The sequence below is a fragment of the Quercus lobata genome, chromosome 3, assembly GCF_001633185.2.
Source record: "Quercus lobata isolate SW786 chromosome 3, ValleyOak3.0 Primary Assembly, whole genome shotgun sequence".
Lineage (NCBI taxonomy): Eukaryota > Viridiplantae > Streptophyta > Magnoliopsida > Fagales > Fagaceae > Quercus > Quercus lobata.
In genome coordinates this window covers 63,875,044-63,888,922 of record NC_044906.1, presented here as the reverse complement: position 1 = coordinate 63,888,922, position 13,879 = coordinate 63,875,044, and the positions used below count along the sequence as shown (strand labels likewise).

At 33.4% G+C, this 13,879-nt stretch overlaps 2 long non-coding RNA genes across 6 annotated transcripts; both read left to right on the top strand.

Moving 5' to 3' along the window:
- Positions 1-3,644: 3,644 nt before the first annotated feature.
- Positions 3,645-11,598, top strand: LOC115978636. 4 transcript variants are annotated; one of them, XR_004088804.1, is made up of 6 exons: positions 3,645-3,844; positions 3,992-4,098; positions 7,671-8,165; positions 10,465-10,566; positions 10,695-11,217; positions 11,523-11,598. It is a non-coding gene; the product is annotated as an uncharacterized LOC115978636 (long non-coding RNA). The 4 variants fall into 4 exon arrangements; XR_004088803.1 differs by having other exon boundaries at positions 10,688-11,217; XR_004088802.1 differs by having other exon boundaries at positions 10,665-11,217.
- Positions 11,599-11,715: 117 nt separating this feature from the next.
- LOC115978637 lies at positions 11,716-13,450 on the top strand. Of its 2 annotated transcripts, XR_004088807.1 has the most exons (3): positions 11,716-11,821; positions 12,735-12,825; positions 13,186-13,450. It is a non-coding gene; the product is annotated as an uncharacterized LOC115978637 (long non-coding RNA). The 2 variants fall into 2 exon arrangements; XR_004088806.1 differs by lacking the exon at positions 13,186-13,450 and having other exon boundaries at positions 12,735-12,962.
- Positions 13,451-13,879: the final 429 nt, after the last annotated feature.

Below are 13,879 nucleotides of genomic sequence, written 5' to 3'. Positions count from 1 at the left end.
ATGTCTTTAGAGGATACATTAATCATTTATTTTAGGAAATTTTTTTAAGAAATTAAAAAAACTGTTAAGAAAGTCAATCTCTTTTTCATTTTTGAAAAATAAAAAACTTAAAGGAAACTCATTCAAAGTCTGGCCATTGATAAGGATTAAGGAGAAAACAACCAATAAAAACAGTCCATAGAAAAGAAAACTCATGCAAACTAGCCGTTGATCCTGAGCAAACAATTGTAAACTAAATTGATCAACTAGATATAAAAAAGGCCAAATATATATAAATTACATAATTAAATAAAAATATCTAGAGTAGTTAAGCATTCACGTAACATTAAAAAATTTAGTTTTTAATAAAATATTTATTTATTTATTTTAGCACTACACTTTAAAATATATTTTAAATATTTTTTTTACCACCAAATTATCTATTTCTCACACTTTTATTTAAATAATATTTTTATATTCATCATATAGCTTTTTTTTTAATGGGAATCATATAGCTATTATGATAAAGATAGTCAATAAAGATGACACTTTTTTTTTTTTTTTGAGAAAATAAAGATGACACTTTGTGGTAGTTTTAGGTGTTAAAATTTTTGACTTTAGACACAAATAATGAGAAATAATTTCATATTTTGAATCAATCAAATTTCTAGAAAGGAGAGAGATGAGGGATACATTCATGGCATTCTAGCTTGCATGTTCAAATCTGGTGCCCACGCACAGTAATTGTATCGGTCAAGTCAAAGTCATACACAGAACCCCACTTTCTTTGGGGTACGGTTAATATATGCCGCAGCGTTGCTAACAAATTTATTTTAAAAAAAATTTTATTGAGAATTAAAAAAGTTGTTAAAATTTTTTCAATTTTTGATAAATTTTTTTCAAATTTAGTTTATTATTGTTTGTCCTTAAGGTACATGTTAGTAAAATCTTTCTGTTTATTATAAAAAAACATCATTTATCGTGTTTTCTAGTGATTTTTAGATACTTTTATGGCATAATAAATAATTTTTTTTTTCACATTTATATTTAGAGATATATATATATATATATATGTTAAATTTTTGGTAGATCTATTATAAATATGAAAGGCTGAAAACACTATTTTGTTATACTTTGCTCGAGGCTTCAGAGGATCGATAATATGAAATCTCATTTTCTTCTAAAATCTGAAATCTCGATCACGAATCACGATACACTATTACACTGACTCAAATCAGTTCAGCAAGTTCTCATAACTTTCTCGTGAAGTGGTGCACATGGCCTCTGGCAATAAAACTTGTACATTCTGAAGAAACATTAATGATGAAGAGAATGATAAAAAAAAATCTCTCTCTTTATTAAAGTTTAATAATTAAAAACCGGTTCTCTACCCAAATTTAAAGAAATATAATGATTGGTATCTTAGTTTGATGATAAAGAGTTATTATCAGGAACAGACGTCATAGGTTGAAACTTCCTAAAAAAAAAAAAAAGGCTAAGTTCTAACCATTAACATTACAATAATTATGTGGGTGAGTTGTGAAAAATGGAATATAGGAAAATGTTAAAGGGGCATAGTAAGATAATAAAAAATTGGCTTTAATAAAAAGGTCCGATTAATATGTGATCTTAGGGCGCACATTAAATTATTCATTTTTGAAAATATTTTTTCGAAAATTGAAAAAATTGTCAATACTTTTTCAATTTTCGATAAAATATTTCTAAAAATGATTAATTATTGTGTGCCCTTAGAGCACTCATTAACAAAATCCTTAATAAAAAATTAGTATAAATAAATGAAATTAAAATTTAAAAAGTTAACTTTATTGATTTTACATCTAATAAAATTAGTCAAAAATTTAATAAAAATTAACTTTATTAACATAAACTTGTTTGTTTACTAGCACTTTGTGGTGCCCGTTAATAATAGATTTACATCTCCACTACTCATAATTCACCCATGCTAAGAGTTTCCATGTAAATGTATTGAGTTGTGAATGACCGAAAAAAAAAAAAAAATAGTCTGTTTGTATTTCCATTACTCACAACTCACCATGGGGTCAGTTTTGGTAAAAATTATGTAAAATGTTCTCAAATACAATTCTCCAACACTAAGAGCACCCACAGTAGATGTGGGATATGTGCCAAATGCTAAATATTTGGCACATATCCCACACCAAACCCATTTTAAGCCCAATTATCAGATGTTGTATATGTTAAATTTTTTACAACGTGCTACAGTAAAATCACAAATATACAACTGTACGGACTGACTGTGGTATATTGGTTTATTATTTTTTATTTCTCTTTCAACCCTCATTTCTCTTTCATTTCTCCTTCAGCTCACCGCCTCCAGCTCCATCTCCACTCTCCCATTCTTTTTCTTCTTCCCTCTTCCCCGTTGCTCCATCTCCTTCAGCTCACCATCAGTTTCGTTTCTACCATCACTGATCTAATCACATAAATCCGGTTTTTTTTTCCCCTTTTGGTTCGCTCTGTCCTCTGTTCTACCAGCGTCGGTCTGGTTCTAAGTCTCCGTTTTGGTTGTGATTGCTCGCAAATCTGAAAGGGATGTTTGTGCTTCCGCCGATGATTCCAGCAGCACATTGATCTCGAAGGAACTTTCAGTCCAGCTGGAGCTTGATGAAAAACGACTCAAAAGTGAAACAGAGCCAAAAGGTTGCATAAGGTTGATTCCAACGGAGCCAAAACGGAGCCAAAACAGAGCTTGATTCCAACAACTCGTCCACCAAGCGATGCATCGTTAGGTTGTGGCGAGTAAAATCTGCTCCGTTTTTTTCCATTGCAAAAAAGAGATCCCCTCCCCCTGCTTTCAAAAATGATGAATATGAAGTCGGTGGGGCTACAGGTACTATGGATCGTGATTTCCGATTGTGGGTCTGGTTGTGGGTCTGATTTTATTTTCCGATTGTGATCGGCGTGGGCATAGGCCTTTGCGTTGTGGATCTAGTTTTTTTTTTTTCCCCTTTTGTTTCGCTTCCTCTCTGTTCTATCGGCATCCTCTGGTTGTTTTTGAAGAGTATTGTTTGAAGCCCAGGCAGGCTGGCCGGTTTCTTAAAAAAAAAAAATTAACAGTATTGTTCGAAGCCCAGGCAGGCTGGCCGGATTCTTAAAAAAAAAAAAAAAAAAAAAAAAAAAAGATTGAAGAGTATTGTTTGAAGCCCAAGCAGGCTGGCCGGTTTCTTAAAAAAAAAAAAAATTAACAGTTTTGTTTGAAGCCCAGGCAGGCTGGCCGGTTTCTACCAAAAAAAAAAAAAATTAAGAGTTTTGTTTGAAATGTTACCGTTGAAATTTGAAAGAGAATGGAAATGTTACCATTGGAACAAATAATAAAGAGAGGATAAAATAAGAATTAAAATATAATATTTAAATGAAGTGGTAAAAATATAAAACATCTGATAAATGAGATGTTGTAAAATAATGTGGTAAAATAATAAAGTAGGTTTTTAATGTGGTAAAATGGCATAATATTTACAACGGCTGCTACGGATGCTCTTGAAGGAGTGCTATTTAACTTAAGTAATGCTAGGGACACTAACTTTAACACAAATTTATGCCACAACACGTCACATGACAAGTTGTGATTAGTAAGGGTGTGTCAATACTTCCTTACCAATCATAACTCGCCATGAATTGTGATACATATCTATGCCAAAATTGGTATCCCAGCATTACTCCATCTCACCCCCTCAATTTATCTACTCCTTCTCCATGGCCCTTTCTTTCTCCTATTTATGCCACAGCATCATCTCTCACTACTAACGAGCCAAGTTCTCTAAAAATATAAACCCATTGTTCACATTAGCTGAAACAAAATCCTTGCCTCTCTTGCTCCCTTCCTCAGGTGAGTCCTCACTCCTCAACTCATTTTTTTTCTTTGTTTTTTATGATTGGTTGGCACATCACGTATGTGGTAGATCTGTGTAGTTAAATGGTTTTGAGAGGAATTTTTTTAATTTAAAATTTTAATTATTTTTCTTTATTTTGTTAGATCTGAAGAATGTGGCTATTAAATGGTATAAACCCCAAGCAAGGCTTCTTAGGTGCTGATATAGGCACAAACGATCATATGCTGGAATGGGTGGACTAGGAAAGAAGGTAAAATAATATGTCTAATTAGATAGTTGATCTAAAGTGACTACCTTAAGTTATGTAATGCATTATTATTGGAGTGTGTTATATATTTGAGTGATATTACTGTTGAATTTGTTATGATGATTTTTTCTTTGAAATTTATTGTCATAATTTTATTTGAAATGATGGTAAAAAATTAAAATTTTAAAGTTTAAAATTTTCAAATGGGACTAAATGAGGCGAATGTTTATTTCTTAATTTGTGAAATACATTGTTACACCACATTATTAATCATCGGCACCTCATTAAATGTGATTTGTAGAAAATGTTAATTTTTTTGGGGAAACAGGAAGGATAATATTCTTTGGATAAAATAGAAATTGTGATTGAAAATAATTGTTTGTCGTGAATGAGGGTTGAAATTTGTAGACCGTGCTGTGCAAATATAATTATCATGCCAGATGATGTTTAGTTCTATTTCTTCCTCTATAATTGTTATTGAATCGTGGACAATGATTTTTACTGTTAAAAACATGATATTGACCGCATTTCGATCTACTTCGTTATTTTGGCACCTTGGCGGGGGTGTGTTCGTAGACATTAAGTAATAAGAATAAGGTGAGTCGTGGTTTTCAGACTGAGGTATCAAGGTCTGGGCCTAGAAGTTTTGCCCAAATTGCTGACATCATGGTAAGAAATGCATTATACAACAACTAGCTAGGGTTTTAATATTCTACTATTTTAGATTCAAATGTAATGAATATAAGTAGTTTGATGAAACCGATTTACTGATGAATTGGAGCATTTTGTGTGAATTAGTATGAAATTTTTAGCATTGCTTGCCTCATTAGTCAAATTTCGAAATAAAAACTAATGTTTGCCGCTTTTTTAGCAAGAGATTGGTTTGGTATATAGCAATTGGTTGTTCTTTGAATGTGCTTTCCTTTGTTACCTTCTCTGTGGAAAACTACATAGGTTGAAAGTGGAGAGCTCCAATACAATTGGCATGCATATGCACATAGGCACATACAAAAAACACATACCTTATCTTACCTTCACTTTGAAAAATTTTAAAAACATGAGTGGCTATCACTTGGTGCATAGCCCATAGGCCCAATTGATTGTATGTTGTAGAATTAATGGGGTAAATATTTGAATGTGAAGTTAGCATTGTTTAGGCTTATTACTCAATTTGTAACAAGTCATATGATCTTCTAAGGCACAGTCTACATCCAACATGAAAAGAACCAATCACGATACTAATGGCCTAAGATGCCTAAAAGTGCAAATGAGGAAAAAAAATTATGACCAAATGGCAACTAAAACCAAGGGTAAAAAAAAAGAACACATTATGCTAAATGTGATGTTTTTGGATTTGGGTCTTTCTTCATTTTTTTATAGTTTTGACCAAAAAAAGAAAAAAAGAAAAGAAAAAAAGAACACATTATGCTAAATGAAAAGAGAGATGCAAAATTAATGCATGAAAATATGCAATAATGTACAAAGACCCCTAGGATGATTAATGCAGACTGATAATGTGTGAGTATGTTTAAGGTTACTTTTTAGGATGCCTAAATTATGGTTTTGACTCATAGACATACCTATCACACGACATATTACAAAACTCATACTTGCAACTAAACTTAAGCTCATTTAACTTGTGCGTGAAAAAAATAAAATAAAATAAAATAAAAAACAATGCATGAATGCAATACTGAAGTACATAGACTTTTAGGACATTCAAAAGATAGGAGTATTGACACAAGGATACAACAAAATTTTTTCAAAATCTGTTTGTAAACCATTTTCCTATAAACAAAGTAAGAATAAGTGAGAACCATTTAGTGCTGACTTTCTTTGTAACAACGCAATAAAAGAAAATTGTAACATTGCTTGTGTGTATTGTTTTAGCACAAGTGAGCCTTTTAGTTAGAAATGAAATGGACTAAAGAGTCAGGAGAGACAAGATGACTGCATTAAAAATTGAGGAGATTCTAGCCTTTTGCCCCTATTGAGCAAATTATTTGGCAATATGCCCCTATTTCCAAACTATATAGAGGCATGCCCCTGTTTCGATACTCAATTACCATATAGCCGAGTTACTTAAGGAACTTGACTATTAGGAAGCTGAGTTTTGGGCAGTTTGGTGCCACGTTGGATTGTCACCGTGGCTTTTGTGCAATAAAATATTCCCGCGTTACTGTTCATAACTCGGCAATGGGGAAATCGAGTTATATGTAGAATAAAATGGGATTTTGAATGTAATGTCTCCAAAACAGTTTGTCTCCCTTCTTCCTCAGTCCGATCAGTAGCCACCCTCAGTTCGTTTAGTAGACCCTTTCCAAGTTCAACGCATCTTCAAGTTCTCTTATTTCTACCCGTACCCAAACCAAACTGTTCAGTAGACCTTTTCTGAAACTCAACCCAAACCCACACCTTTTCACTCTCACCATAGCCAAGGTTGAACCCAATCCATCTTTAGAGTTAAAGGATTAGAAACATATTAAGGTAATTTCTAAATGCTGAGTTTAATTTTTTTTCCCCTTTGCATTTAATTTGAGTTAAGTGTTGCTTGTGCATGTACTCTGATTTAAGTGTGGCTTCTTAAGTTTTTCTCTGTTAGATTTTTCTCTATTCATTATTATTGTTGCTGTTTAGCTTTGTTGGGTTTGGTTTTGAACTGGGTTTTGATGCATATCCAAGGCACAAATTCATGTAAAATACAGTTGGCATGACAATGGTGTTCATTATTAGGTAAAATTGCTTTTTAATTCATATAGTTTGAAAGTGCATGTCACGCTTCCACAAATTATTCACTATTAAAATTCTGTCTAGTGCTGTTGTCCATGCAAAGAAAGCAACATCTATAGGAACCTTGACTTGCCAGATGCTTTTGTATGGAAAACTTGCCCCTACCCATCAAAGCTTCATAATAAGAATGAACTTCAAACTTACTGGCTTTTACAAGCTTCCACTCTGTTAAGTTATTATTATAATAGATATGAAGTGTGTGCAATAGATATGCACGCATATATCTACACACAGACCATAAAATGCACATCATGGACATCCACTATCACTAAACTAAATTGAACTCATAAATACCCTGTATATCTACTGTTTTGGGTTCCTAAAACCTTTGCTGCCATTTACTCTGCTCAGGGCTCTAACCGTGCCATATTGTTTTTATTCAACATCTTAGTTTTTTTGTTTTTTGTTTTTGTTTTGGTTTCATGTCATTATCCTTATCATATGGGAATGTATAATCTTACCACATCAATTGAAAGTCTGTTACATTTTGTGTTCAGATGCATAATTTATTGTCTTAAGAGACTAGAATTGGTAATTATCTCAAGAGAGAACTTCTGACAATTTGTTATTTTAAAGTAGGATTTCTATTAAATAATAGCTTAGGTGAGGCACTGTAAATATTAGTATTGAGCTGTACTTTGGATAATGTTATATTATTAATATTTCCCTCAAATATTAATATTGAATTGCAGTTTGCATAATGTTTAATATTAATATTGAACTATACTTTGATTAATGTTGTTTGGGCTTCCCACTGATTAGTAGCCTGTTTTATACGAATTTAGGAGTATCTAATTCCAATGCTCTACACGATGATCTCGTGCGACTCGGAGCGCCTCTTGTTGACCGTATCTCGCTCACACTGCCACGGCGAAACATGCGCTAATATGAGCATGCAATGACTAAAATAAAAAAAGAGAACAATCTTATGATACTCAGTAGGTGCAGGTATTACATGCTACAACTGGCGAAAGAGCTGGCCGCTGCAACGAACAGGCAACGAACTCCGGCGGAACGTACCAATGTCCTCAACTACTCACTTGTCAGAATGAATGCCTATGTGGTGTGTGTGTCTTATGTCTACGAGTTAAGTTAATAATATTAGTAGCGTTAGTGTTCGATATGCAATACATGCATATTGGTGGCATCGTATAAGAATAGTTAAGTTTTCTGTGTTATGCTGTACGTGCAACTGTCGTAGCCAACAGTCAACTCACTCCGGCGGAACGTAACAATTTTCTCAACAACGAGGATTACCTGTTTGAATGAATGCTTATGTGGTGTGCGTGTTATGTTTAAGGTTAAGTTAATAATGCTAGTAGCGTTAGTGGTCAATATGCAATGCATGAATATTGGTGGCATCGTGTAAATTATTTTAAGTTTTCTGTGTTGTGTCGTAGGTGCTTATTGAAAAACATCATGTGTGGGAATATTTAACTTTTATGCGTTATGTGGGAATAATCTATATTACGAATAACATGCATGCTCCTTACAATCAATAATAAGTTTTACATAGTACAAATGCAACAACAGTGACACACATACATATAAAACATAATTAAGCAAAATAGTTCTCCAACAAAGTCCAATTACACTACGACACGATTACTCTTCATCTGACATCTCCAAGTCTGACTGATAAATGAGATTAGCAAGAAGTGATTACATGTATTGTGCATGCTCGTATAACTTACACTCCACTGACTCTTGAATCTCGACTTGGGTCCGATATCGATTAAGACGTATCTTCATTCGATTATTTTCTTTTCTTATGCGGTTCAATGCTTTACGAAATCCATCGATCGTGTCTGTTGGCATCTGCGATGCGAGTCGCCAAGGCACTAACAACTTATAACCAACCAACTCATCATAAAACATTTATTGTTCATAGAATAACCAAACCCACTCCTGTCTCATGGTATTGTGAACCCTTACATTATTTCGCAGATTCGGATCAATTGGATAGCTAAACTCATCTTCCAATACTTAGCAACGACTCACAATAGTGAATACATTGCAAGGCCTATAGATGAAACGGTTGCCAGAACCAGACATTGACGCTGAATACAATAACATCAAATGATCAAGTTAACAGTGTGCATTAACTGTTGGCAAATAATGTAACGCTGCATAAGATGGTACACGACAAAGACATTCATAAATTTGTGTATTATTACATGCTAAAAATGAAATACTAACACTCACATTTGACCATAAACATTAGACATTGTTGTTAATGTCTACATGTTATGTGCAATACAAAATGTTGTTAATGTCTGACTAATGATAAGTGTGTACATTCAACTTTTGCAAATTTAAAGATTAACTATTCATTAGTTTTAGCAAATCTAAAAATTTTCATTTTTTGTCAATGAAATTTATACCAGCAAAGACCCAATATAACCCAATGTACACACATAACACTCATCATCGTTTCTATAGATTATTGTACATTTCTTGTAGCACCAAACAACACCAAACAACTAATATAACCCTAATGTACTCATATAACTCATTCAAGAAAATACCAAAGCACAAGTAATACAACCTATCAAATGAAAATTCTTCTCTAACAAAAACATACATTATGGTTGATAAACTTTTGTAATATTTACAACTACTTTTACCAAAACAATAAAATTCTCTATGTATTTCAAAGAAGAAATGAGTTTTTCACCTGAGATGATAGAGAGATAACACCAACTTCTGGTAGAAAATTTTGAAAATGAGGAGAAGCTAATCTGAAAATGATGAGGAGAATCTAATACAATGCTGCATGAGAAGCTGGTTTGTGTATTTATGAAGTAAATAGTAGAACAACTCAATTATACCTGAGTCGAGTATGAGTTAATAACTCGATTTTCCATTCATTGGGTTGAGCTTCACGTGCAAACAGGTGATTTGAAATTCGTTAGTAACTCAATTTCAGAGTAATCGAGGTCTATAAGAACTCGGTTTCCCTATTGCCGAGTTATGAACAATACCCTGTAATATTTTATCGCCTAAAAGCCACGCTGGATCGCCATTGTGGCAAGAACCTGCCCAAAACTCGGCTTCTTAATAGTTGAGTTATTAAAGTAACTCGATTTTGTGGACATCGAGTATCGAAACAGGGGTATGCTCCTATATAGTTTGGAAACAAGGGTATATTGCCAAATAATTTGCTCAATAGGGGCAAAAGGCTAGAATCCCCTAAAAATTCAAGCTTTGACAGCAAAGACAAGTGAGAGAGAGGAAATATGAGGAAGTTGAGTGAAGGAAATTGGGTTGTGGTAGTAGCCAATATATAGAACTTTGGGATGGGGCTAGCTAAGGACTATTTCAGCCACTGTCACAACTAACTATAATGGATTTTAAGAGTGTTAGGACCAAAAATCTCTTGATACTAAGCATTCGCATAAAGAAAACAACAATACTTGTCTATTTTAACATAATAATCTACATTTTTTTTTTTTTTATTTTACATTATATTGCATGTTATGTCCTAAATTCCATTTGCTATGTTTGGTTGTCAATTGCCACTTCATATCACGTACATAAATTTTCACTATTGTAATAAGATTGTTGAATATGATATAGGCAAAAGACAATGGGGTAGCAGTGGAGCATGCAGATGTTTATGTGAAAGTATACAGTATCAAAGATGGGGCTCCTGTTAATCCCAAAGTGGGGGAGAAGATTGTAAGCCCTATAGTGTAACCTATTTCTTTTGTATTTTATGCGTGAATTGTTTATAGAAAGTAATATGTTATTTGGTTTTTGTGTGAAAACATGCTAAGATGAATCAAATTTTAAAATCAAGAGGGCAGATCACTATGAGGAGAGCGTGGTGAAGGAATCCTTTAGTCGAAAAATGATGCGTTTGCTTAAGTGATGGGTGCAGAACGTTATGGACGTGTACGTGGGGTGGGTTTTGGACCAACCCCATCAGGAAGAAGTGGGTCCAACCTTTCATGATATACCTTAACTCTACTGTCGTCAAGCGAAACGACCCATCGGATTACTGAATTGGAAACTTCGCTTGCATCTATGATGGACCAACTTTCCCATTCAGAGGAGAGGCATCAAGAGAATCTTGCCCAAGCACTAGCCCAATCAAATGCGCGGCATGAGGAGTAACTTGCCGAAGCACTAGCCCAATTAGATGCAAAGCATTAGGAGCAACTCACCGAAGCACTAGCCCAATCAAATGCAAAGCATCAAGAGCAACTCACTGAAGCACTAACCCAATCAAATCCAAAGCATCAAGAGCAAATGACAGAAATGATGTTGCACATAAAAGAAATGTTCGCCCAATTTAGCTCACTTATGCATTCTTCACTGTCTTCTCAGGTACTAAAAATGTTACATTTAATTTAATGAAAATTGCATGTTTATTGCAATGCATTGTTATGTGCTACTAATACGATATGTTTAATATATTCAAGATAGCGCTGCATCTAAATGAGGACTCTCTGTGGATATTGATCAAATTATTTTGTATTACTTTTTGGCTAATCATGAAGGAATATTGTAGACATGAATATTATTTTAATATGATAGACAGGTTGCTATGTAGACAGGTCGATTATGCCATTCAAAGATTGGCAATTTTTTTTGTGAACAAACCTTTTTAGTTGAATCTCTTGTATATGTAGACAGGTACATTGATGCTTTAACAACATAGAAGAGTTTAAGAGGATTAAATAGTGAAGCCATGCATTGTTCTCAAGGTAAGTTTGAAATATATAAATACCGTTTCGTAATTTTTTTTAATATCTTTATTGTTATTTTAGTACTTTTTGTTGGTTCCATTTGTGTGATTTTGTTGGATAAGAATTTTTCCATTATTGCTCATGTTGATCATGGCAAGTCTACGCTTGCTAACAGGCTTTTAGAGCTCACTGGAACCATTAAGAGAGGCCATGGTCAGCCTTAGTACCTTGACAAGTTGCAGGTATATCAGCACTTCTAAAAGAATTGTTTTTCTTGTTGTGTAGGAAAAACATGAATCGGGTATTCAATGGAATTTGTATTGCTTTCGAGTGGGCTTGTTTCAAAGTGATGAGTGAAGTTTATACTTGTTGAGTTGTCTAGGTGGAGACATGAATTGAGTATGATATGGAATTTATATTGCTTTTGAGTGTATGATGCTTTTCATGGGTTTGTTTCTGAGTGAAGAGTGAAGTATATGCTTGCTAAATTGTTTAGGGAGATACATGAATTGGGTATTCTATGGAATTTTTATTGCTTTTGGAGTTTGTTTACGAGTGAAGTTATTGACTCTTCCTAGTTGGTTAGAATTATAAAAAAAGGAAAAGACGAGTTTGCTTAGTTGTTTAGGAAGAAATGTTTGTGGTGCTTTTGATGAGTTTGTTTGAGTCTTCTTAGTTGATTAGAATGATAAAAGAGAAAAGAAAAGAGTTTGCTACGTTGTTTAGGAACATATAAACGCATAGCCTAATTGTAACATATACCTCTAGCCATTTTCATTGCCATGTTTCGTGTATTTATTTTCCTTTGTAAGTGTCATTGATGCATAATATACTTAGATGCTTGCTAGATTTTAAGCCTAACATTTTAAACAAATTTAGGAAGCTTTTTCAAAGATGCAATGCTTCACTCTCATATAATCATCCTTAATTTGTTTGGTCCAAGCCACTATCATTTCTTAGAAAACTATTGAAAGTTGTCTAAAGAGCTGTCTAACTTCACTAATCTTGTTTTTAAGAGCGTCTCTAGTTGTTGTATATTCTGATCATAGCATTCAATCTTAAAAAATTTAAGGTTTTCTTTATATGAAGTAACTTATGTACTTCTTAGTTTTGCTTGGTTCGAAATAGCTAACTGCTAACTTTATATTTTTGCAGTGCCATAATGGACATACATTGGGCCCACTTGTAGACAAGAGCTTGGAGATGGGAAGGCACCCCTAGAAGCATTTGGGATAGCCATAGGAAGGTTAGGAACAATCATGTGCATACCCACCTGTATGTGTTGATACTTGCTGCATCTTTTTATGTTAAATGTACACTAAACTTTCCTCCATTTTGTTGCTGTATTGAACTCTATATTCCTTAAAGATTGATAATTTCCCATGGAGATTGAATCAACATTGTGACAGGTTTGAGAAAATTCCAGCTAGTGTGTGACAGGTTTCTATAGCAGCGTTTGTAGACAGGCATTTGCCATCTGTCCTAGAAAAAAAAAAAAAAAGGCTATAGCCGCGTTTTTAAAATGTGGCTATAGGTATTTTATATGGTATTTGATATGAAGATGGTTATGTTTGCATCAGAGCTATTGATGGTGTTTATGCCTCAGGATTACATTGGAGCTATCAATTTTGTCCATGTTCCCATATTCCTATAAGCAACATACATATAGAGTAAGGAAAGGAGAGCCAACAATTAATTGCATGCGTGTTTGTGATTTTGACATGAAATTCACATTTGCTTGTGTTGGATGGGAAGAGTCAACACACGAATATTTTTACACGAATATTTTTAAGTTGCCTCAATAATGAGAGTGATAACTTCCCTAAATCGCCAACTGGTTTGTATTGTTAATTTTATTAACTATTAGAATATTTTTGTGGTGAAATTGCTAATATAAAAATATTTTCATTTGTAGGAAAATACTATCTTGTTGATTCAGGATACCTTATAAAAAAAAAAGGGTTTCTTACATCATTTAAGGGGGGAGATATACTATTTTCCTGATTTTCAAGAAAGTTCAAGACCAAAAAATTCAAAGGAAAGAGATTTAGTTATTTCCATTCATCACTTCGTTCTTTCGTAGAGTGAACTTTTGATGTTTGGAAGAATAGATTGAGAATTTTGAGAGATATGCTAATGACATTGGAAAATGGTTTACTAGATGTGACAAAAATAAAAATAGCAAGGGAGGTTATTATGATAAAATGACACATGATCTCTTTTTTAGATGAGCTTGAGATAAAAGTGGTTTGGAACAATATCAAAGCATGGATATGTGGGATTTGTCCACTTACTATTGT